Source organism: Mustela nigripes, chromosome 3 (assembly GCF_022355385.1).
Source record: "Mustela nigripes isolate SB6536 chromosome 3, MUSNIG.SB6536, whole genome shotgun sequence".
In the NCBI taxonomy this organism is placed as follows: domain Eukaryota; kingdom Metazoa; phylum Chordata; class Mammalia; order Carnivora; family Mustelidae; genus Mustela; species Mustela nigripes.
The window spans coordinates 104,232,387-104,256,069 of record NC_081559.1 but is presented as its reverse complement, the minus strand read 5'-3'; the positions used below and the strand labels follow the sequence as shown (position 1 = coordinate 104,256,069).

Genomic DNA, 23,683 nt, shown 5'->3' with positions numbered 1-23,683 from the left:
CCTCTCAGTAAAAGCCAAAATTCTTACAATGCCCTGTAAATCCCCACACAATTTGGCATCCTGTTACCTTTGACCTCATTTCCTACTTTTTGCCTGCCACACACTGCTTCTGTTGCTCTGGCCTCCTTCCTGTGCTTAGAATGTAGTAGACATCTTCTTCCCTCACAATGACTTCTGCACTTGCCATTCTTTCTACGTGGAATGTTCTTCTCTCAAGATGGGCATTTTTTGCTCCCTCACCTCCATCAGATCTGTACTCAAAGTATGTTTCTCAGTGGGCCCCCACCCTCACCTGTCCTATTTAAAAAGAAACCTCTTTCCCTATCCTCAGCACTCCTTTTTTCTCCCTTACCGCTTCATTTTCCCCCCTTAACACTTATCCTACCTGACACAGCTTATCCTTCTTCATTTACTATTTTATTTTCTATCTCCTACGAGAACATGGATTCCTCCCCTCACCCCCGCTTTGCTAAGTGTTTGGCCCATAATTGGTGCACAGTATTTCTAAGCATGTGAACACTACTTAAAATGCACTTATAATCTCTGCTTCACTGTTTGGTGCTAGCTTCATAAGCATTTGAGCCTGTATCCCTGAGGAAGATGAGGCTGACTGAATAGAAACACTGTCCACTCAATCAAGACTATGATATCCATCTTTGTAAAGGAGACCAACGCAGAGACGAGGAATTCTAGAGGGTTAGATTTCAACTGCTGCCTTGGTACCAATAAGCCATGTGACACTGGGCAAATAAGTTTTCCTTTCTGGCCATTTATTTCCTCCCCTGCCAAATGGATCATTGCTTTGAATGATCCCATAGGTTTCTGAGAATGTAAAATGAAAGATGAAATGTTGAGTAGGAAATGATGTGTCTTATTAATTTCTCTAGTACATACAAAGATATACTTACCTGGCATTTTAAGATTTTAAAATAAAATCTTAAGATTTTAAAACTTTTAAGATTTTATATATTTGAGAGAGAAAAAGAGAGAGAGAGAGCATCAGCTGGGGAAGGGCAGAGGGAGATACAGATGCCCTGCTGAGCAGGGAGCCTGACTTGGGGCTCAAGCCCAGGAACCTGGAATGGTGACCTGAGCCAAAGGCACACACTTAACCAACTGAGCCATCCAGGTACCCCTGACATTTTGTATTTTTTAAGGGCAACAAACATACCTGCAATCAAACTTCAGAGTTTCTTTTAGGGACCTTAGACCATGTAGTGTAGTTTTGCTGTGTTAAGCCCTTATAATACTAGTAATTTGTGAAAGTTCTTGATGTCAGCATATTCCTTCTCCTGTCAAGGCTCATTTTTTTTTTTTTTTTTTAAAGATTTAATTTGGGGCGCCTGGGTGGCTCAGTGGGTTAAAGCCTCTGCTTTCGGCTCAGGTCATGATCCCAGGGTCCTGGGATCGAGCCCTGCATCGGGCTCTCTGCTTAGCAGGGAGCCTGCTTTCCCTCCCTCTCTCTCTGCCTGCCTCTCTGCCTACTTGTAATCTCTGTCAAATACATAAATGAAATCTTAAAAAAAAAAAAAAGATTTAATTTATTTATTTGAGAGAGAGTGCACAAGCAAGAGAAAGGGAGAGAGAGTACAAACAGGGGAGGCAGAGGGGCAGGAGAAGGAGAAGCGGACACCTGCTGGGCAGGGAGCCTGACATGGGGGCTTGATTCCAGCACCCTAGGATCATGACCTGAGCTGAAGACAGATGCTTAACTCACTGAACCACCCAGGCGCCCCTGAAGACTCACTCTTAACATCTAAATTGTTTTCTTTCAATATCCTTGTCCAAATCAGTGAGTAGTCAATACCCGTGGATGTCTAGCTCCCATGGGAGTTTTGTTTCCTAATCATTTGTGTGTGTGTGTGTATGGTTGGTGAGTCTCCCTGCAGCCCATCTGTAAACCAGAATCTTGATTTTCTCACTGGTAAATGTGATGAATAACAATTGGCTCATATTTATTTTGCTGGATTCAATGATACATCAATACTCTACATAAAACAATTGTACAATGCCAGCGATATCTTAAAGCCTCCAATGGAGTATGTATTGGATTTCTATGTATGTATTGAACTGCCAGGGTCGTGCCCCAAAACAGTGCTTTTACCATATTACTATCCCCAGTCCAGGACCTGAAACAACTGGGCTTTCTTTTGGTCTCTAAGTCTTCCCCATCCTATTGAAAGCAGTCTCACAGGTATGTTTTTTACCTTTGTTCACAGCAGCATTATTCACCACAATCAAAAGGCATAATTAACCCAAGTATCAACCCTGGTATATAAACACAATAGAATAGAATTCAGCCTTAAAAACGAAGGAAATTCTGACACATGCTACAACACTGAAGAACCTCCAGGATCTTATGCTGAGTGAGATAAGCCAGCCACAGAAAGTCAAATACTATATGATTCTACTTATATCTGAGTTGACAAATTTAGAGACTTAAGTAGAATGGTGGTTGCCAGGACTCGGTGGAGTGAGGAATGAGGAGTTGTTTAATAGGTACAGAACTGCAGTTTTAGAAGATGAAAAGAGGGGATACCTGGGTGACTCGGTTAAGTGGCTGCCTTCCACTAGGGTTGTGGTCCCAAGGTCCTAGGATTGAGTCCCACACTGGATTCCCTGCCCAGAGGGAAGCCTGCTTCTGCCTGCTGCTCCCCCTGCTTGTGCTCGCCTCTCTCTCTTTCTCTGACAAATGAATGAATAAAATCTTAAAAAAAAAAAAAAAGGTGAAAAAGTTCTGGGGATGGGGATTCACAGCAATGTGAATGTATTTAACTTTACTGGCCTATGTAGTTAAGACTGGTTAAACGGTAGATTTTGTGTTATGTGTATGTCACCATAATTTAAAGTTTTAAAAAAAATTCAACATCTTATTTTTTCAAACCTTATTTTCCACTCTTCCTCTGTATTCTCCCCCCTCCCCCACGCTTTTTAATTTACTGCTCTCTACATTGTACTCCCAGCGAAACACTTTATAGCCTTTGCTCCAAGGAGCTTCCTCCCTGGAATGCTTTCATCACCACCCAACCATTTTCAAAAGGTTGTCTGTGCTTTCGCCCCGAAGACAGGTTACTTTTCCTAGATCGAACTAGAAGTCACACCCTCCATGACAAGCCTGCCCCTCCAGACCAGAGTCCTTTCCCTTTCCTGCCCGGCAGAGAGGAGCGAACACAGGGGTTTACTGTTTACGTGCGTCTCTCCGGCCGAAACATCTAAACTGAGTAACAGGGACGTTGAATTCCCCACCCTCCCGCACCCTTCTCACACAAACACTCTCCACCACCGCGGACCTCGGCATTCAAGAGCTCCCAGGGAAGTCAACGCGTTGGGCATCGAGATGGAGGGAAGGCAACTCACACTCCCAAGGAGTGATTTCGTCGACGCAGCGTGTAATTTCACACAAAAGCTCTCAGTGTCAAATTACCTGCGAACATAGGGGTTTGACGCGGCAAAACTGCGGGTCCCTGGGGATCCTTAAAAGCAGCCCGATAATTTGCACAGCTTTCTACCCTCCGAAACACGTTCTCACGCGTCATCCGAAAGTAATGCGAGAGGGAAGACCAAAGCCGAGTTATTTGTGGAGGCGCTCAAGTAAGAAAGGGGTTGTGGCTGGCCGTCTCAAGAGTCTCCGAGGCCACCACGGGCCGACCGCCCTCCGAGAAGAGCAAAGAACCGTTAAAAAGGTTGTGCTTCCGGCTCAAGTGTCGCGCCTAATTGAGAAGGGAAGAGAGAACGGATGCAAGCCCCGGTACGGAAAGTCGCAGGGCACAATTTCCTTCATCCTAGTCACACGATGGTGGGGCGGGATGTGCGTAACCCAGAAGTAAAAGTCCGTTTCCCTCAGATATTAGACCTCGACCACAGGAAGTCCCAGCCGGATGACTTTTATCCAGGCTTTCCTGACCCCCCCCCTCAGCTCTATTCACTTCACTCCCAGCATCGTGGTGCTCTGTCGCCGCGACCCCTTTCATCCGACCCTCGTGACCTGGCCTGAGTTTTGCCGCAACTTCCCAGGGACCCCCGACAGCACCTGGGCCACCCTTCCCTTAAAGAACTGTTACCCTACGGGTCCCCATCGGGGTCAATTAACGTTCTTCGAAGGGGGAAAAGCTCCTGGGATTTGCAGCTCCCGAAGCCCAGCACAGCCAGGCCGGCGCCTGCGCGGGGCGTTACCATAGAGAGCAGCCGCCTCTCTGGTCTCTGTTTGCACTCTCTATGGTCGAGCCTGGTCCGTGGCGGTAAAAGGGAGACCGCACTGCGCAGGCGCCCTCGGCTTCTAATTTTTTTTTTTTTTTTTAATCCCCGCACCAAGCGCTTAACCTCATTGGGGTGGAGGAGAAGGCGGCGGCTCTCCCGTCCGCAGCGGCAAGAGTAGCGAATAATATGACTGTAAGTACCCGATTAGGGCGAGGAGATTCAGACCCAGCCCTCCGAGGCCTTTGCCCCCTCGCCTGCCGTGGCGGACGCTGAGTCTGGGTGGGGGCGATGTCCAGCGCTGTCATCGGCTCTTGGGTGCACTTTGGGGGGAGGGGGCGGCCCTTAGGTGGGAGCGGGGCGGGGAGCGGGTTGGGATGGTTGTTTATCCTACCGGTAGGTCCCTAATCCCAGGCTGCTTTGCAGAGGGAGGAGGGGGCGGCTGTGGGGTCAGCTCGGCTTTGTGTGCCCCTTTCTCTTTTCCTCTCCCAGACCCCACCCCAGGCCCCCTTCCTGACCCGAGTCTTCCCGGCCGGGTGGGAGAAGCCAGTGAACAGCCCAGTCGCGTTTGAAGAGAGCCCGGGATTGCGAGGGGAGGGGGCGAGGGAGAGAAACCCACAACAACTAGTCATCGGCGAGTGATGGGTGTGGAGAAAGATCCAGAGGGAAGGGGTACCGGGGAGGCGGGCGGCCGGGGCTCCCAGCCGGTCCAGACAAAAGCTGAGCGAGCGGCGCCTAGCCGAGCTCGGGGCCGGGCGGGTTGCAGAGGGTTCCTTGGTCCCTAAGGCCCGCAGAGAGCTGCTTTCCGAAGCCAGGAAAGCGGACAAGTGCTGAGTTACGCCTTGTGCAACCTCCTCAACTTGCCTTTGTTGTTCTTTGGTATTGGCAGAGCCGCTCTGACGAAGATGAGTGTGTGATCTTGCACGTTAGCCTGGTTGGGTACAATGGAGCTAATCGAATTTTGCTTTCCATTTTTCGAGCCGCTCGGATGAGTATGGGGGTTTCCAGAGTCTAACTTATTACATAATGTTATATATAAAATAGTTGTGTTTATTTCTCAGATTTAAAAAAAAAACAAAACTAGGTGAAGTCCTTTGAAGCATGTTTTGTTGCATACGGATGAATTTTTTTTGTTTTAGTGTTTGTTCACTCAATACTGACCGTTTGTAGAACCTGTGAGTTCTTTAATCATGATACTTTAATTTGTAGATGTGGCAATGAGAGCTTTGGATTCTGTAGTCCTTTGGGAGGCAGTGATGCAGAAGAGAGAAATGCAGAAGGGAGAAATAGTTTCATGCTGCCATGTGCCTTGCACCCTATTCTGGTGCCACAGTATAAATTCTAGCTTTAAAGATTGTTGCTTTTATTACTATTATTATTTGTGACATTTACTGAGCTCTGGGTCTGAGGCATCCTGGACAGTGGGCTCCTTTTGCTCATAAAGGGAGTGGGAGAATAGTAACATTGATGCAGAGACCTTATAGATAAAAACAAAACCACAATGTCCCAGAGTTAGTGAATATTATTTATCTTCTCCATTTGCTAAGAAAGATTTAAATTTTTGTGAGCTGTTTGCTTATTCGTTTTGGTAAAATCGTGTAACTGCACCATTCTCACCCATTGTTACTCAGATCTGTTTCTGTAATTCATAGTTTGTAAGCTGACACGGAGCAGCACCATTTCTGATTTTTTAAAGTTTTTTTTTTTTTTTTTTTTTAAACTGAGTTTTCAGCCCTAGCTTTGTATTCTCCCAGCTAAAGTTAACCAAAGTTAGAAATCCTTTGAAGTGACCGTTGGTGGTGAGGGTGTCAAATATTGTATCTCCATGTTACAGTCTAAGCTGAGTGGTAAATACAGGAAAGGCCTTTGCTAACCTTACATCTTAAATTAGTGTTGGAACTGAAAACCCAGATCTCAGGATTTGGGCCACAGACTCAACTTCTATCTAAAAGAGGTAAGCATTTTTTTGCACTAAAAGAAGGAAAAAACTGAAGGTTGGTGTTTATGCTTCAGTAACCACTGCGATAGAATCTCTTAAGTGTAGTTTGGATGATGGGAACTTACTTTTTATAGAGCAAGATTTCAGATCCTTAAAATAGTTTGACAGGGACACTGAGAAATGATTGGCCAAAGAACATTAAGTTTATTGTTCATATGTATTACGTTTTGTTCATTGGTTTTGGGTTTAGATTTTTTTTTTTGCTTCAGTAGTTAATTCTATTTTCTTGGGTGGCTCAGTCTCACAATTTGTAAGTTGAGTGAGATATAGTTTCTTGGATCTGAGACTTAAATTTGTTTCTGAGAGTCCATTTCTTAACAATCTTCTATTTATAAAATCGTTCTTAGATTATACTATTTTTAATTTAGTACTATTGATAAATGATATAAGCACTTAAGGGATTATAATGTTAGGCTAAGAGCTGAGTTATTAAAACTGCCAGTTTTGAAAACTGCAAGCAAAACAGAATCATCGAAAAGGTTTCTTTGAAAATAAGAGAAGGATTTATTAGTCTTAAAAAAAAAAAAAAAAAAGAAAAAGAACTAAGCAAGGGAGAAGTCATTGATGATAGAGTTTTTGGTGTGTAAAATGTAATTTGAGAAAGTAAACAAACCTTTCTACCCAGTGCAAGTAGGACAATGTCCATAATGTGTGAATATGTTTGCCAGAATGACCTCCAAAGGCCTTCTTTTTTAAAAGCCGTGGAGTTTAGTGGTTATTTCTGCTGGGTCTTCAGCGCTCCAGGGCTTGCCTGCCTCCTTTATGCTCAGACCGGTACTGCCATACTGCAGGCTTTTCTTCTCCAGATTGTTACGGCAGTGCCAGTCCATCTTCCCCCACGGATCCCTAAAGATGTGGCTCACATGTGCTCAAATGACGGACTTTCTTACAGAATGCCTGTGTTGACTTCCCTCTTGTTTCCTGCCTGGAAATCTCATTCCTTGCTGATTCCTTTTGTATCCATTACCTTCCTCCCTGGGAGACGGATGCCCGTGCTTGTATTCTTTACATCCTTGAGGGCAGGGAGTTTGTACGACACTGTGATATCCTCTGTACTTACTACCAGGACTTGTGTAACTAGGGACTTGTGTAACCAGTCACTTTAAATGTATGAACTGTGAAAGGATGAATAAATGTATTGTAACTTAGAATACTTTGAGCTTTGGAAAAACTCTTAGAGGCGCCATAGACCAACCACTGTCCTACCTTTTGTCTACTCTGTTCTGATCATCAACCTTACATTGCAGATGTGCTTCTCTGTTACTGGACAGGTCTTGGTTGCTAGAAAGCTAGTTTAGAGTGTACCAAAATCTGCCACTCTCCTGTTGGGTGTTCTTGGTTGTACCCCCTGAAGCAACATGAAGTCTTGTTTCTTCTCTACATAATAGCCTTTCATTTCCTAGGACAGTCATCAAGCTGTCTGTAGATTTATTAATGAATTAATTTATTAAACTCTTTCTTTAGTTAGCTACCAGTTATCATGAGGGTACAGCTGAAAAGACTACATGGTCCAGGGCTCACAGACTAATAGAGGAACAGAATATTACAAAGTGATGCCAGTTACGCTGGAAGTATGTAAACAGCCCTAGATCCTTTGTACCCTTGTGGTTTTTATAACATTTTTTAAAAAGATTTTATTTTCTTTTTTTAGAGAGTGAGCGGCTCCTAAGCTCAGACTTTCAGGGGAGAGGGGCATCGGGAGAGGGAGGGAGACTCTAAAGCAAGGTCGGTGCTGAGTGCAGAGTCTGTGGGGCTCGATCTCACAACCCTGAGATCAAGGCCTAAGCTGAAACCAGGAGTCGATGTTTAACTGACTGCACCACCTAGTTGCCCCAAGATTTTAATTTTTTAAAGTAATCCTTATACCCAACATGGGGCTCAAATTTACAACCCCTAGGTGAAGAGTCTCATGCTCTACAGACTAAGCCAGCCAGGTGTACCTTCCCCTCATGGGGAAATCAGATTTTACCGCGCTGCTTTCTTTAGGCAAATGCAGTGTCTGAAAAGAAACAGAATTTTCGGTGACCTGACCAGAGTATATAGCTGTTGTCTTAGGTTAAGAAACTGTATCAACGGTTTTCAAACTTTGTTGTACATTCTAGCTCTGCCACTTACTAGCCCTATGACTTTGGACCATGGGCCTATTAAATAATCTCTTTGTATTTTAATAATTTCATCTGTAAAACAAGGGTGAGGGGAGGGCAGGGTTGTAAGGATTAAGTGAGATAGTATATGTCAAGTGCTCAGAGTAGTGACTGGCATATAGTAAGTGGATATGCATGGTATTCCTCTATGTCTTTGTGTAGGAGTTAGTATTAGAAAATTAGAGTATAAGAATATTATTGTATTAGAGAATTAATAAGAGAATTAATGATAACATAGCATAAGAAGCAATAATCAAGTCATAGAATCACTTGAATTTGTTAAAATACAACTGGTCTGAACTTATTTATTCCTGTCCACTCAGAGATTTTGGTCAATTAAGTCTGTGAGACCTGGACAGCCACAGTTGAACAACCCCCAGGTGGTTCTTAAAAAAACCCTCAAAACCCAAAATTAACACTGTGTTAATTTTGTTAGTGATTGCATTTGCTTTTACAAATTAAAAATTTACCAAGTAACATATAAATAGATTCTCCTGAAAGACTGAAACAATGCAGGGGAGCCTGGGTGGCTCAGAAGATTAAGCATCTGCCTTCAGCTCAGGTCATGATCCTAGGGCCCTGGGCTGGAGCCCTGCATCAGGCTCCCCGCTCAGCGGGGAGGCTGCTTCTCCCTCTCCCTCTGCTATTCTTCCCAGCTTGTGCTCTCTGGCTCTATCTCTTGATCAAATAAATAAATAAAATCTTAAAAGAAAAAAAAGATTGAAACAATGCAGATAAAGGTAAGGGTTTGGCCCCAGATCTCAGGCCCCCTGGGAGGCATATCCACTTACCAGTTTGAAATGTATCCTTCTAAACAACTGTTCCTCTTTTTGGTAGCTACACATATGTGAGTATCTTCTTAGTAATAAATAATAGCCAGATTTAAGGGAAAAAATACTCAATTTTCAAAGCACTTTTACATTCCTAATCATCTTTGCTCCTCTCTTAAAAGTCCTTTGAGGTAGATGGGGAAGATAACATCATGATCCTACCAATTTACAAATGAGAAACTAAGATCTGCAGGTTGACGCTCAGTCTGAGATAGCGCTGGGAGAGCCAGGCCTTCAATTTCTCAACTTAAATGTTCTTTTCCTGTCAAGTTACATAATTTTGTTGGATTATTAAAGTTATAGTTCATGAAATCTTCTGATCTTTTTGCCATGTGAATAGCTGCCAAACTAGATTTCCTCTTGTCTTTTAGTGTGTTTCTACTTGCTTTTAAAATTCAAATTTAATAATACATGTATCTTAGAAGATTGAAAAAAATTAAAAAAAGTCTGTGGGACTGTCTGTTACCATGGCACATTTGGGTGAGTTTATGTTTGTTCAGGATAGCTGAATCCACTTTCCACCTGTCTCTGTAAGTGTTTTCCAGTTACCTTTCCAAGCAGAATCAGTTAAATTTATTTATAGTCTTATTATAATAACATAGTAGAAACTTGAGAGACCAGAGGACCAGAGGGAGAAAAGTCACATCAAACCCTCCTAACACAAGCTATTATTTCTTAATGTATCACCTTTGAAGCTATCCATATATTTGTACTTTGTAGTAATTCATATTAGGTCTTTTTAAAAAAAGGTATTATTTATTTATTTGACAGAGATCACAAGTAGGCAGGCAGGGGGGTGGGGAAGCAGGCTCCCTACTGAGCAGAGAGCCCTATGAGGGGCTTGATCCCAGGACCCTGAGATCTGAGACCTGAGCCAAAGTCAGAGGCTCAACCTACTGAGCCACCCAGGCGCCCATAATATTAGGTCTTGCATGTTTTGGGACTACTTTCCACGTAATGACATATCACTCATCATTTAAGTTTTTTAATAGCTTTGTCATATTTGAGATGATATGACAGATTTTGGGAAACTGGGGTCCTTGACGTAAATATCTTTTTTTTTTTTAAGTTTACTTACTTATTTAAGTAATCTCTACACCTGATGGGGGCTCGAACTCATGACCACAAGATTAAGTCTCATGCTCTTCCAACAGCCACCAGGTGCCACTTTTTTTTTTTAATTACATAGACTACAACAGTGACTATCTTTTTGCATAGAGTTGGCTTCTTTTGTGTTGTTTCTTTAGGGTACATTCAGAGAAATGAGTATTGGGTGACCTTTGATACATATTGCCTGATTGCTGACCAAAAAGTTGTATCAGTTAATAATTTTCCCAGCCCCCTAAGAATGTATCAATTCCACAAAAATTTTACCAACTTCTGATAATATATTTTAAGTGTATTTTTTGTTACTGTGAGAGATGTGGAATGGCACATTATTTTTATTTTTCATTTATTTAAAAAAATAATAAGCAGTGCACCTGGGTGGCTCAGTCGTTAAGCATCTGCCCTCGACTCGGGTCATGAACCTAGGGTCTTGGGATCCAGCCTCACATTGAGCTCCCTGCTCAGCAGGAGGCCTGCTTCTCTCTCTCCCACTCCTCCTGCTTGTGTTCCCTCTCTCACTGTCTCTCTCTCTGTCAAAAAAAAAAGAAAGAAAGAAAGAAAGAAAGAAGCAGTAATGATGAATTTCTGTATGAACTGACTGTATGCAATTTGTATTAGGCATTACACACAGGTGATCCTCCTTGGTTTTCACTCTTGCCCTGCATTGGTAAAGCTGTTGTATTTCCAGGTAGATGTGGAGAAAAATGCAGCCTTTGCTTTGTGGGACAGAATAGTCTATTTGTCAGCATCAGAATGTAATCTTATTACATTTGCATCTCCTACATTCCAAGAGTTTTTTTGTGCTCAAGGGCCCTGCTTGAAATAATTCAGTAATCAGAATGTCTGGTAGTGGGGGTGAGGGATCTGCTTTTTATACAGATTTCCCAAGTGATTCTGAAGCCACAGAGTTTGAGAGCTGCCTCGGGACTACCTTCTAGCTCATTTTCTGCTCAGTTTCTTCCCAGAGTGTGTCTTTCCTGTGGGTAGAGGCCGACTCAGTTAGGAAGGGTTGCTCAGACATGCTAACAGAGGCCTCTTGTATAGAGGGAATGAATTGTGTAGCGGTGCCCTTACTGATACAGAGTAGCCTGGTTCATTCTAGGAACAATAAGCCAGTCTTTCCAAGAGTAGTTGAACTTCATAAAAACAGCTCCTTCTCTGAAGTCTTCTCGTGCTGTTGGCTGTGTTTTATTTCAGTTCTGAGAAGTCATAGAGCTCCCACACACAAACCATGTCCTGCTCAGCCTTTGGTTGGCCCAAGGTGGTAGGTAGACCCAGTGTCACAATGGCAACGGTCACCATGGATTGAACACCCAACTTTTTATAGGTATGCTGTTGCCAACCCTTAGAGCAACAGGCAGATGCAATTTTCATTTTAGAATGAGAGGAAGCTGAGGTTTAAAAGTTGAATAATTTGTCCACAGTCATACAGCTTGCAGAGTTTGGCTTTCAGATTCTTCAGCTTCCTTTCCATTTGTTTCAGTTTTTCCAGCACAGGTTATTCCTTGTTCGTGAAAGGTCAGTGGGCTGTCTTGGGAGAAAGTCTGTTCCCAGCTTCTGGTGGCATCTAGAAATACCTCCTTACAGGTCAGGAGGGATGTAGAGCAGCAGGCTTCCCACTAGGGTTTCAATGAAGGTTAGATCATCCCTGATTTGAAATCTACCCTTGGACAGTCCAGGTTACTGAAGACATGATATAAATCTTTTTTTTTCTTTTAAATTTTTTTATTTATATATATATATATATATATATATCATAAAAATAACAACATATATAATAATATAACATATAACATAAAATAGGCTATTTTAACCGTTTTTTTTTTGAAAGATTTTATTTATTTATTTCACAGAGAGAGATCACAAGTAGGCAGAGAGGCAGAGAGAGGAGGAAGCAGGCAGACAGAGGGGGAAGCAGGCTCCCTGCTGAGCAGAGAGCCAGACGTGGGGCTCAATCCCAGGACCCTGAGATCATGACCTGAGCTGAAGGCAGAGGCTTAAACCACTGAGCCACCCAGGCACCCCATATTTTAACTGTTTTTTAAGAATATCAGTTAGGGCATTACTTAAATTCACAGTTGTACAACCATCATCAGAGTCAGCTTCCAAATCTTTTCCATACAGAAGCCCTGTAACCATGAAGCCATACGTCCCCTTCCTCTCTCTCCCTCAGTTCCTGGTAATTTATAATCTACTTTCAGTTGCTACAAATTTGCCTATTCTAGATATTTCACTAAGTGGAATCATATAATATCTGTCCTTCTATGATTTATTCACTTAGCATAATGTGTTCAAGATTCATTCATGTTGTAGGATGTATGTTACTCTTTTTTAGTTGGTGAATAATATTTCATTGGATGTATATACTACATTTTGTTTATCCTCTCATCTGTTGATAGAACTTGGGTGTTTTCCACTTTTTGACTGTCGTGAATAATGCTGCAGTATATATTGGTTTACAAATTTCTATTTGAGTCTCTGTTCTCAATTCTTTGGGGTGTATACCTAGGACTAGAATTACTGGGTCGTGTGGTAATTGTTTAACTTTTTGAGGACTCATTGAACTTTCCCAGGGTGGCTGTACCATTTGCACTCCTAGTGGGAGTGTACAACGGTTTCAGTTTCTCCATATCTTTGCAAACACTTGCTGTTTTCCGTTATTTTATTTTATTTTTAAAGATTTTATTTATTATTTGATAGGCGGAGATCACAAGTAGGCAGAGAGGCAGGTAGAGAGGGGATGGGAAGCAGGCTCCCTGCTGAGCAGAGAGCCAGATGCACAGCTCGATCCCAGAACCCTGGGATCATGACCTGAGCCGAAGGCAGAGGCTTAACCCACTAAGCCACCCAGGTGCCCCTGGTTATTTTATTTTTAAAGTTATAACGATTCTGATAGTTGTGAAACAGTATCTCATTGTGGTTTTGATTTGTTTTTCTGTGATGACTAAGGTGTTACTTTTTTTGGGTAAATATCTATTCAAGTCCTTTGCATATTATTAGATTGCATTGTCTTTTTGTTGTTGAGTTAGTTTTAGGGGTTCTTGTATGTTCTGGATATTAAACTCTTACCAGATATGTGATGTGTAGGTATTTTCTCCCATTCATTCTGTGGATTGTCTTCACGTTTTCTTGACCATGTTCTTTGATGCACAGTAGTTTTTAATTTTGATGAAGTCCAGTTAATCTGTTTGTTTCTTTTGCTGCTTATGCTTTTGGTTTTATAGCTAAGAATCCATTACCAATCCAAGGTCATGAAGATTTACTCCTATGTTTAGGTTGTTGATTCATTTGAATTAAATTTTTTTTACATGATGTGAGGTAGGGAATCCAACTTCATTGTTTGCATGTAGATATCCAGGTGTTCCATTTGTTTGGAGACCATTTGTTGAAGACTGATATAAACATTTTAATTACATTTATATTTTGGTTTAGGTATTTTTCACTGCCTTACCCTCCTTCATCCTTAACCCTCCTCCCCACCTCCCCGCCCAGTTTTCTTTCTTTGAAACAGGATATGTGGATATTTTGTATTGTGTTACAGTTTTGCTGCTTGACATATGAGAGACATTTAATAAATGTGAGTTCCCTTTCTTCCTTTTAATTTTGTATAATTACTTTTAAGTAGTATCTGTTTTCTTTCTTTCTTTGACAGAGGGAAAGAGAGATCACAAGTAGGCAGAGAGGCAGGCGGGGAGAGAGAGGGGGAAGCAGGCTCCCTGCTGAGCAGAGAGCCTGATGTGGGGCTTGATCCCAGGACCCTGAGATCATGACCTGAGCCAAAGGCAGAGGCTTAACCCATTCAGCCACCCAGGCGCCCAAGTGGTATCTGTTTTCAAAATAGATTTTGATGACCTTCAGGGTCGGATATATGTTATATTTCTTTGTTTCCCCATTTCTAAACCTCTCTTGTCTCCCTGCATCCCCATCACTCTAGTCCCCAGTGTAGTACTATGCAAGTGATGGCCTTACCTTTTATTGATTGAATTATAAAGCTGAGTATAGATGTTTGTGGTTATGTTTGGATAATTGCAGAAGATTCTTAAAAAATCAATAATCAGTATATTGTAAAGTTAAAGGTTTTAAATGTAACGTAACTGAAGTTTACCCAAATATCTTATGTCACACACACACAAAATTCCAAAGGCATTTGAAAGACAGATGCTGTATCAATCCTCACATTTGGGAAAAGAACTTAAAAGGACATGCATTTAAAATATCCACGTATCCTGTTTCAAGGGAAGAAAACAGGGAGGGCAGGTGATAAGGATGAAGGAGGGTAGGCAAGGTTTGTTTCATGGATAAATGGAAAATTTTTAGCTTGTTAAATTTAAGATTACAGTAAGCTTTATATTGGGATTTATACTCATTTTAGGGGTAATTTTTATATATTTAGTTTTATAGATTTATCTTTTATATTTAGATTGTTGATCCATTTTGATTTGCATTTTTCACAAATGCTGTTAGTTTAAAAAGTTATTTGAAGTTTGTGGAATAGTGTATATTACTTTTCTAACAAAAATACTATCATTTAAAATACTTTTGCCTAGAAATTCCAAAAGTTAACTAGTGAAGAGGTATCTGAACTTTCTCTTTGGTTCTATATTATTAGATTCCCTCCCAACACTCTCTTTAGTGTTCACTGGGGTCTACTATTATTTGTCCTGAGTGCTCAGACCTCCCTCAGGAGTCCATTTTGTAATGTACCATCCAGATGTCATTGAAGGGGGAGACCTGGTTTGAAGATTGGCCTTTGATGTTTTGTTTTCCACTGGGTTTTGATACTGAAATAGGCATTTCTTAGTGTGTTGTTACATAAACACTTTAATCATATAAGGTACTGGTTATTCTTCCACTGTTTATTTTGGTAGTTCCTTATTATTAATAGTGAAAACAAAAAAAGGAATTATTTTATTCATTTATTTTCTAGTTACAGGCAACATAACATCAGAGAGGTTAGATCAAATCCAGTAATCGACATGCTTTCAGGAAAATTGTCAGCCAATGAAGAGATTCAACAGCTTGAACTCCCTTAGTCGGAATAACGGTTTATTCCAGGGAGAGAAGGAATAAACAATGCAGCCTGTTTTCTTTCACTACCTCTGGCCTTATTTACAGAGAAGTTGGCCTGGTATGAATGTGAATCTGTAGCCATGTATCTGTGTACACAAAGATGGACCCAACTTCTCTGTAAATAAGACCAGAGGTAGTATATAGCTGTATCTGTGCACACAAAATTTGATTCAGTAAGTGTTTTTGTCATTTAATATACCAATTATCCACCCTTCAGACATGGGATCCCATGCTGGGGGGAGGGAAGGTGGTTCTTTAAAAAGAAATACTCTGGGCGCCTGGGTGGCTCAGTTGTTAAATGGCTGCCTTTGGCTCAGGTCCTGATCCCAGAGTCCTGCTCCATGGGGAGTCTGCTTCTCCCTCTCCCTCTCCTGCTGCTTGTGTTCTTTCTCTCGCTGTCTCTCTCTCTGTCAAATAAATAAAATAAAATCTTAAAAAAAAAAAAAAGAAAAAGATTCTCAGTGTCGCATTGCCCTCTGTGCAAGCTGATTTGGGCTCATGGGTATGGATTTTCGCCCGATTCTGATTGTGTTTGCCTGTTGGTAGAGAATGGCATGCCAAGGAGATTTCCTATGGCCTGTGACTGCATTTTTAAAGTGAACATGATGGGAAAAGCTTTCCATTCTGTCATGCCTTTTTAGAACTTGGAGGAGGTTTCTGAAATTGCCAAAGAACATTTGTTTGAACAAAATAATAATATTTAGCCTAATTGTATAGTAATGATTTTACAGAATCCTATATGACAGGAGGACAGCTGGGGAAGATAAAGAACATCTTATCATTATGTGATTTGTAGACCTCCTTTGGGGTGGGGTGCCGTAGGCTGAATGGAGGGAACAATATAGGTAGGTGTTCATGAGAGATGGACCTGAAAACCAGAGCCTTTGTGAAAACTGCTGCCATTTAATTAAGAGAGTTATTCTAGGGTATATCCTGGGTAATTAGTAAAGAATGCAGAAACTGTATGCCTCCATCAGAATCTTCACTCAAACGCATTTAACTGTTCTGCCACAGGACAGAGAGAGGGGCTCTCAGCCCTGTTCCAAAGAGCTCTACCACTTAAGAGGGAAGTCAGACAAGCAAGGAGACAGTTATGATTCCTGAGTTAAGTGTGCTCCTGTGGGAAGACTGGAGAGGGAAGGGCCCCTATTCTGGGGATAGGAAAAGAGAGATGTCTTAACCCTGTTTTGACCTGAAGTGTGTAAGGCCCTGAACCAGATACGCATGCCTGGTTGGGTACTCTGTGGCCTGTTTGTTGTTTTCCATTTATGTGTTTGCTGGGGACCTAGGTTGTGACTGTGGGGCGAAGAGCCTGCCTCTTCGCCATATTAATACCATGGTCTAATGTTGTGAAGTGTCCACAGACAAGGGCCCAGAAAGCCCCCTTGCTGAGAGAAGGCGTCTGAAACTAGCATCTTTCACAGAATCCTAGGTCTTGATAGAACCAGGACTATTTTCCAATCCTTACTTGAATCACCAGTGATTCAATTTTGGAATTTTGGGGGTAGGGATTAGACATTGTGCTTTTGGGAAACTGCTATTGATATTGCTTCTGGAGAGTGATGGCATTATTAAAAATATGTTTTTATTGTAATTACAAGCTTATTGTGTTCTTTATTGGTTGTCAAACTTTTTTTTTTTTTTTTAAATGTCTAGGGGATAGTCTGTGTCCCTTTTTTTCTTTTTTAACAATTTTATTTTTAAGTAATCTCTATACTCAGTATGGGACTTGAGCTCACAACCCTGAGATCAAGGATCACACTCTTAGCAACTGAGCCAGCCAGTTGCTCCAGTATCCCTTTTAATTATGAGTGAGTGTAAATCTGTTATAGCTGAGTATGAAGATTCTTTTCATTTTGTTTAAATTACCTAGAAAGGAGAAATAGAACTGCTAGTTAAATGCATTAATTTTTTAAATAAAATATTTATTTTTTGAACAGGCATTACATAGACATGATTTGAAATTTAAGTTTTCCTCCTCTCCTGTCTTCCATCCACCCAGTTCCCTTTCCTGGAAACACCAGTGTTATTAATTATATATGTGAACAAAAGGCATACATGTATATCTATCTATCTATCTGTCTATCTCCCTTTCCTCCTTTTTTGTACAGACTACTGCAGACTACCCTGTGTTTTCCTCCCTCCCTTTTTCCCTCCCTCCTTTCTTCCTCCTTTCTTTTTTTCTCTTGCAAATCATTCTATGTGAATATGTTAAAGACTTACTTATGGGGCACCTGGGTAGCTCTACTGGGTAAGCATCTCCTTTGGGCCAAGGTCTTGATCCCAGTGTCATGTGATTGAGTCCTGCATCAGTCTTTGTGCTCAGTGGGGAGTCTGCTTCTTCCTTTCTCTCTGCCCTGCGCCCCCCATTCATTCTCTCAAATAAATAAATAAAATCCTTTTTTTTTTTTTTAAGATTTTATTTGTTTATTTGACACAGAGAGAGAGTACCAGGAGGGGGTGTGGTGGGGAAAGGGAGAAGCAGGTTCCCGCTGGGCAGATATGTGGGGTTTGATCCCAGGACTCTGGGATCATGACCTAAACCAACTGAGCCACCCAGCTACCCCATAAAAAAAAAAATCTTTAAAAAAAAATAGACTTCCTCATTGTTGTGGGCTTTCTTCTTCTTTTTTTGAGTAGGCTCCATGCCCAGTGTGGAGCCCAATGTGGGGCTCAAACTCTGAGATCAAGAGTCAGATGCTCAAGTGACTAAGCCACAAAGGCACCCCTCCTTACTTTTTTTTTTTTTTTTTTAAATGAAGGCATATCATAATTTACCTAGCCCTTTATTCAGGAGCATTTAGTTTTTTCTAGTCTTTTGCTTTTATAAATAATGCTAGAAAGAATAATCCTATAATAATTTATTTTGCACATATATGAATAAAGTCCTATAAGTTGACATTTTGGGTTGAAAGTTATGTATCTTTAAAATTTCGAGGGATACTGCCAAATCATCCATCTTAGAGGTTGTTTTTTTCTTTTTTTTTAAAGATTTTATTTATTTGAGAGAGAGTGAGCAGGGGGAGGAGCAGAGGGAGAGGGATAAGCAGACTATGCTAAGTGTGGGACCCAGTGTGAGGCTTGATCCCAGGACACTAAGCTCATGACCTGAGCTAAAATCAAGAGTCAGAGGCTTAACTGGGCCACTCCGGCACCCCCATCTTAGAGGTTTTAACAAAACCCAGCCTGTAAAATGAGAATCCTGTAGTTAATACATTAAAAAATATAATTTTGGGGACACCTGGATGGCTCAGTAGATTAAGCCTTTGACTTGGGCTCAAGTCCTGATTTCAGGGTTCTGGGATCGAGCCCCACATCAGGCTCTCTGCTCAGTAGGGAGCCTTCTCTCCTCCACCCCCCCCCCGCCCCCCACCTGCCTCTCTGTGATCTCTCTCTGTCAGATAAATAAAATCTTAAAAAAACAAAACAAAAACTATATGGGGTGCCTAGGTGGCGCAATGGGTTGGGTCTTTGCCTCCAGCTCAGGTCGTGATCTCAGGGTCCTGGGATAAAGCCCCACACTGGGCTCTCTGCTCGGCGAGGAGCCTGCTTCCCCCCATCTCTCTGCCTGCCTCTCTGTCTGTCTCTCTGTCAAATAAATAAAATCTGAAAAAAAAACCTATAAAGATAAAATTTTGTAAAAGTGTATGAACACTGTTATATGTCATTTTTCAGTTAAAATGTAGCTATGCTTCAGTGATTAAAAAACCAATCGAGCACTTGCCTTCTCATTACTTGTTTGTTTTTCTTTCTCATTACTTTGATTTTGCAATGATTTCATGGCTGGTTATGAGGTTCGGAAATAAGCTTTGCTTCCTTATATGTTACCAAGGCTGCCTTCTAGAGAGGAGTACCAGAGATGGACAATTGGCTGAATAACTGGCTCTTTTTATAGTTTTCAATTTTTTTAAAGCTCTGTGCAGGGCTGAAGTCATGACCCCGAGATCAAGAGTCACATGCTCTACCCACTGAGTCAGCCAGGCCACCCCATAGTTTTTAATTCTTATAGTAACTGATGATGCCTATGGTTTCATGATTACAATTAAATTTGACTTTACAAACAACTTTCTGGTATTTATTGCATATGATATGGTTTAACTAGAAAGAATATTATACATTCCTAATGTTTTGAAATTTGTATTTCCTTTGACCAGATAATATGTATATGGTCAAAAAACTTAAAAGGTACACAAGGCTAGAGAATGAAAATCACTCTTCCTCCACCTTTTCTTTGTATTCTTCCACATCCGTTCCCAGAGGCAGCTACTGTTTCTGATTTCTTAGGTGGTTTTGTAGATAGTCTTCACATATATGAGTCTTTATATGTATGTATAGTTTGCAGCATTGTTTTGTTACTATCAGTTTTTTTTTTAAGTACACTGTTATTTTTAACATGTATTTTTAAAATTATGTAAGTAGTACATTTTCATTTTAGAGATTATAGTGTTAATGTCTTGGTATGATGTTTCCATCCATACTTTTTCTGTGCATGCAGGTATAAGTGACTATTTTGTATTTTATAAACGAATATGATGTCATAAAAATGCTATTTTCTAGCTTGCTTTAAATTTTTTTTCTTTTTTAAAGTAAACTCTGCCCAACATGGGACTTGAAGTTATGACCCTGAGATCAAGAGTTGCATGCTCCACTGACCAAACCAACCAAGCGCCCCTTTTTTACTACGTTGCTTTTTTTCACTTAAGTTGACCATAAATATTTTTCCAGGCTGTCAAGAACATATTTTTATTGTAGAGTGACTGCATGGTATGTTGTTGTTTGAATGTATGGTAACTTCTTTCCCATTTCTTTGTTCTTGTACGTTTAGGGCTATTTTCACTTAATAAGTTTTCCTTGGGGCAACTGGCTGGCTCAGTTGGTGGAGCATGCAATCTTGATCTTGGTGTTGTGAGTTCGGCCCCGTGCTGGGTGTAGAGATTACTTAAAGATAAAATCTTAAAAAAAAAATAATTTTTTTTTTTTATGAGCAGCCACAATAGACGACTTTATGTATACAGTTCAGCGTGTTTGACAAATTACTTCCTTACATGAATTCTTAGATTTGTACTTGTGGGATCAACATATACGTTTAAAGATTACTGATAGATGTTTCCACATTGCCCTAGGTAGTTACGAATTTTATTCTTACCTGCATATTAAAACATGTCAGATTATATCCAGTTAGATTCTCAACTGATCTTTTTGTTTAAATGGAGGAGTAGAGTGAGGGTTACGTCTTGGTATTTTAAAGAAATTTGTGTTAGTGATGGGTAGGAATAGTCATGTTGGAAAAATACAGACAGTAACAACTCCGTTTGGAAACTGAGCATGTGTGGGTACAATTCAGTATATACTAACATAGTTAAGGCACACATCTCTTTTTGTGTTTTTCTTGTGGAATTTTTTTCTGAATCCGTAAAATATGAATATAAGCATGTCATTTTAGTAATATCAGCGTTCTGTTTTAATTGATCTGAGAAATAGAATTTTCCCTAGCTTTATGTGTAAGCTTAGTAAAGTGGAGACTTAACGTCTGTATGCTTGAAATATGGTTTCAGTGGGGCGGGTAGGAAGCCGTATGGAAAACTTTTCAGCAATCTTTGTCATTGCTTGGCTGATGTTCCAAATTCTCTTTCTCTTCCACTTCACTTTATTGCATTAGAAAGATTTGAGGCCAAACTTAATACCATCTGATTTGCCAATGAATAAATGAATCTCTAAAGCCCTCTAATCAGTTCTCTATCTTCAGTGAGCACAGGACTCCTTATTATTATTATTATTATTTTTAAAGATTTTATTTATTTATTTGACAGAGAGAGAGATCACAAATAGGCAGAGAGACAGACAGAGAGAGAGATGAGGAGAAGCAGGCTCCCCGCCGAGCAGAGAGCCCCATGCGGGACTCGATCCCAGGCCCCTGGGATCATGACCTGAGCCGAAGGCAGAGGCTCAACCCACTGAGCCACCCAGGCGCCCCAGGACTCCTTATTATTGAAGGCTCTGTGACTTTGTGGGATTTCCCAGTTGGTCGGAGTCTGTGTCTTCAGTATGAATCTTGCTGGAGCCAGGAATGGAAGCAACGGAAACGATTGGGAGGGTAAGAGTAAGCAAAGCATGTGTTTTCATGCCAGTGCACAAGTAAGACAGAGTTTTGCCCAGGGGTGCCCTTATATTTGTTTCACTGGTGCAGTCTTTCCTTTTCCCCTATTTATTAGGGAGTCATCAGAAAAGGAGATAGTCTTACAAGAAAACACCTTGATATACTGTCAGGATAGATCACTCACTCGTCTTTCTTTCCCCAGTGAACCTGGAGCTTGTTGAAGGCAGTGCCCAGGAGATTGGCTGGCACAGTAGGTAGTGAACTTAGGAACTGAGTACCAAGAGCCTGTGCACACCATGTGTATCTTTTCATTTTTTTCCTTCTTTACATTTTGGAATAGTTATAGATTCACAGAAGTTGGAAAAATAGTACAGAGTTTCTGTTTATCCTTTACCTAGTGTCTCCCAGTGGTTATGCATTCCCCTTTTTTCTTTGTCTCGTTTTCCTTTTTATGATCATGCTTTCAGCTTGCCGTCAGCATCTGTGAGAAACACTAAACCCTCTGAACTAAAGGTTGCTGATTACTCTCCTAGAGTTACTTCTGGGAATGCATATGGTTCTTCCTATTCATTTGTCCTTTTTTTTTTGAAGAATTTATTTATTTATTTGACGGAGAGATAGAGAGCACAAGTAGGCAGAGTGGCAGGCAGAGGGAGAGGGAGAAGCAGGATCCCCAAGGAGCAGAGAGCTGGATGCAGAGCTTGATTCCAGGGCCCTGGGATCATGACCTGAGCTGAAGGCAGACGTTTAACGGACTGAGTCCCCCAGGCACCAGTCTTCATTTGTTCTTGATGAAGCACTTGCTTAGTATGTGGTGCTGTGCCAGGTTCTAGTTGCATCTCTTTTTTTTTTTTTTTAAAGATTTTATTTATTTATTTGACAGAGAGAAATCACAAGTAGTCGGAGAGGCAGGCAGAGAGAGAGAGAGAGAGAGAGAGGGTAGCAGGCTCCCTGCTGAGCAGAGAGCCCGATGTGGGACTCGATCCCAGGACCCTGAGATCATGACCTGAGCTGAAGGCAGCGGCTTAACCCACTGAGCCACCCAGGCGCCCCTCTAGTTGCATCTCTTGATTCAATCTCTTATTTTGGTAACATGGTAAGTATGGTGGATATATCCTTCCTTTGTGGATTGTCTTCTAAATTATATATACATGTCTAAAGTACTGAGAGACCCAAGTGTGTTGGTGAGAAGTAGTAGCTGTGACTTGGTGGAAACAGCCCTGGATTTGAAGTTACACGCTCAGGTTCAAATCCTGATTCTCTTTCATACTTGCTGGTTGATGCTGGAATTTACTTTGCTTCTGAATCTGTGAACTTTTCTGTGAAAGAGTATGAGAGTAACAGTCATAGAGAGGTTTTGTGGGTGGATAAAGAAAAGTAGTGTTTGTATAATTACTTAGTGAATTGGAAAGTGCTGTTTCAAATGTGAAGTTGCCTTACTTATTCTAAATTGCTGAAATGAGAGCTGAATTTTAAATTACTGCTGCGTTACTTCTTTACAGCTTGACTTTGTGCAGTAACAGGAAAAACTCTTCCTGCTGTTTCTTTCCCCCTGGCCTTTTTACACCTTCTGTCTTCACTCTGACTAACCAGTACTTAATAGGGTTTTCTTTTTTCAACTGGGTGTAACCCGGCTCCCTTGAGAAATTTGGGATGGCCATGTCAGCTGTTATGCTATCAAATGACATATTGAATGGTTGCCTCTCTTCTTATTCACCTAAGTCTGGGGATTTCATGTTTCAGAAACCTCTAAAAAAATCTCTCATGCAAGTATCTTTTTGGCTTACCTTTTTCACAGGTTTTGCTCTTAGAAACCAACTCTTAATATGGTACCAGAACTGAGATTTTCATTTTTAAAGGGGAGACTTGATTTTTTAAATATGTAAATATGGGATATGTAAGCAGTCTAAAAAGTAGGGGATACCATGAAAAATTTAAGATTTAGATAATGGAGAATTTTTTACTTAAACGTGGTCTAGGTGCAGACAGATTCTTAAATTATTAAGGGACAGACATATATAGAATAATGCACCCAGTAGCAGTAAAATATACATTATTCTCAAGTGCATGTGGAACATTCTCCAGGATAGATCATATGTTAGGCCATAAAACAAGCCTCAATAAATTTAAAAGGATGAAAACCATACAAAGTATATTTTTCTGATCACAATAGAGTGAAGTTAGATATCAGTAATAGAGAGAAATTGGGGAATTCACAAATATGTGGAAATTAAACAACACA

At 40.9% G+C, this 23,683-nt stretch overlaps 1 protein-coding gene and 1 long non-coding RNA gene across 2 annotated transcripts in view; one reads left to right on the top strand and one right to left on the bottom strand.

Moving 5' to 3' along the window:
- LOC132013972 (uncharacterized) overlaps positions 1-4,126 on the bottom strand; it is a 35,578-nt gene extending 31,452 nt beyond the window's left edge. Inside the window, exon 1 of the long non-coding RNA XR_009403179.1 lies at positions 3,425-4,126. This is a non-coding gene — a long non-coding RNA (uncharacterized LOC132013972). The remainder of the gene's footprint in view (positions 1-3,424) is intronic.
- Positions 4,127-4,291: 165 nt separating this feature from the next.
- The window catches only part of CLASP1 (cytoplasmic linker associated protein 1), a 268,189-nt gene continuing 248,797 nt past the window's right edge, over positions 4,292-23,683 (top strand). The window contains exon 1 of the mRNA XM_059394480.1: positions 4,292-4,389. The gene's annotated coding sequence lies outside the window, so the exon portion shown is untranslated. The remainder of the gene's footprint in view (positions 4,390-23,683) is intronic.